A 2,500-nucleotide genomic window follows, 5' to 3' on the forward strand; every position below is an offset into this window, starting at 1 on the left:
GAGAAGCCACGCGGATGAGGCCGTGCCTTCCCTGTGGTGGCCGCACGCTACTGGACCGAGAGTAATAAGGCCCTCATATCAACCACATGACCCTGGGCGTAACCAGCACAAATGTGAGCCCAAGCGGACGTTGACTGATGACATTACCCCCCCCCGCCCGGCAGCAAGCCAGACATGATGGCCCCTTCCCCGCGAACGGTTGGAAGCCATACCCCCTTCATGATGCTCACAAGTCTTCGAATAAGCCACCCAACGATTTGCGTGGCACAAATCTTCCCCGATCGCACCGGGCCACAGTTCCAACCCGTCTCATCCGTGCTTCTTCTCCAGCACGACCACCATGGCGGATCGCCAAGATGCTCGTGAGGGAGAAGCCACGCGGATGAGGCCGTGCCTTCCCTGTGGTGGCCGCGCGCTACTGGACCGAGAGTAATAAAGCCCTCAATATCAACCACATGACCCTGGGCGTAACCAGCACAAATGTGAGCCCAAGCGGACGCTGACTGATGACATTACCCCCCCGGCCGGCAGCAAGCCAGACATGATGGCCCCTTCCCCGCGAACGGTTGGAAGCCATACCCCCTTCATGATGCTCACAAGCCTAGAAATGAGCCACACAACGAAAATCCCACCAGCGTGCCACAAATCCACATAACAGATTCACATTTTTTCCCACCGGGTCAGTCGGCCGGAACCGACGGCGGCCACCACCATGCCGCCGCCCACAACGGGTGACACCAACCCAAGTTGGTGGATCACCCATGTGTGGGCGTTTTGACTTGCCCCACCACAAAGCAAGCCAAAACAGGGGGGAATGAAGGGACCGCACCAGAATTTTCCATGGTGCAAGAGCTGGCTGCATTGAGGAACACCCCCCCCCCTATAATAGCTAAATATGCAAAAGCCACTTTTGTACAAGTAGATACACTTTTTTTGAGTAGACATAAGTTCTGTTTTGGGACCTAGAGAACGAATTTTCACGAGATTTTTTGCAGGGATCCTCATAAAAATGGTACAACATTGCCTGCAAAAAATTAGAATTTTTCGACATGGGGAAGTATTTTTTTTATTTTTCCAAAGACCCGAAATGTGGAAAATCGGGAAAAATGGAAAAACGTATCTAGACACCGTATTTTTGCGTGATTTTTTCCAGTCCATCCCATAATAATATCAAGAAGGTGCCCACCAAGTTTCGTTAGGATTGGCCAAGGTTTCGAATTTTCATGAATTTTTTTCAAAACCCTCTATTTTCCAACATTTCAAAAATTCAAAACCACATCAAGATGGCTTGGTTTTGATACCAAACTTTCTAGACCTCATTCTGCATGCATTTGTGACACTTTCCAACCCACAAAACTCAAAAACCACCACTTTGAAAATTTCATGATTCTTGGCACACCACCAAGCCACAAAATCAAGCCAAAACACCAAAATCATGAACTTGGCTATGCACCAACCATGTCAAGATCAATTCCTTTTGATCCCAAACTTCTCCCACATCACTTTGAAGGCATTTGTGAGGATTGAGTCCAGCCAGTTTTCCAAAACCAACATTTTCGTTTTTCACCAAAATCACCACCAAGCCACAAAATCAAGCCAAAAATCCAAAATCATGAACTTGGCTATGCACCAACCATGTCAAGATCAATTCCTTTTGATCCCAAACTTCTCCCACATCACTTTGAAGGCATTTGTGAGGATTGAGTCCAGCCACTTTTCCAAAACCATGATTTTCGTTTTTCACCAAAATCACCACCAAGCCACAAAATCAAGCCAAAACACCAAAATCATGAACTTGGCTATGCACCAACCATGTCAAGATCAATTCCTTTTGATCCCAAACTTCTCCCACATCACTTTGAAGGCATTTGTGAGGATTGAGTCCAGCCAGTTTTCCAAAACCATGATTTTCGTTTTTCACCAAAATCACCACCAAGCCACAAAATCAAGCCAAAACACCAAAATCATGAACTTGGCTATGCACCAACCATGTCAAGATCAATTCCTTTTGATCCCAAACTTCTCCCACATCACTTTGAAGGCATTTGTGAGGATTGAGTCCAGCCACTTTTCCAAAACCATGATTTTCGTTTTTCACCAAAATCACCACCAAGCCACAAAATCAAGCCAAAACACCAAAATCATGAACTTGGCTATGCACCAACCATGTCAAGATCAATTCCTTTTGATCCCAAACTTCTCCCACATCACTTTGAAGGCATTTGTGAGGATTGAGTCCAGCCACTTTTCCAAAACCATGATTTTCGTTTTTCACCAAAATCACCACCAAGCCACAAAATCAAGCCAAAACACCAAAATCATGAACTTGGCTATGCACCAACCATGCCAAGATCAATTCCTTTTGATCCCAAACTTCTCCCACATCACTTTGAAGGCATTTGTGAGGATTGAGTCCAGCCAGTTTTCCAAAACCATGATTTTCGTTTTTCACCAAAATCACCACCAAGCCACAAAATCAAGCCAAAACACCAAAATCATG

Source organism: Phaseolus vulgaris, chromosome 9 (assembly GCF_051622355.1).
Source record: "Phaseolus vulgaris cultivar YP4 chromosome 9, ASM5162235v1, whole genome shotgun sequence".
In the NCBI taxonomy this organism is placed as follows: Eukaryota; Viridiplantae; Streptophyta; class Magnoliopsida; order Fabales; family Fabaceae; genus Phaseolus; species Phaseolus vulgaris.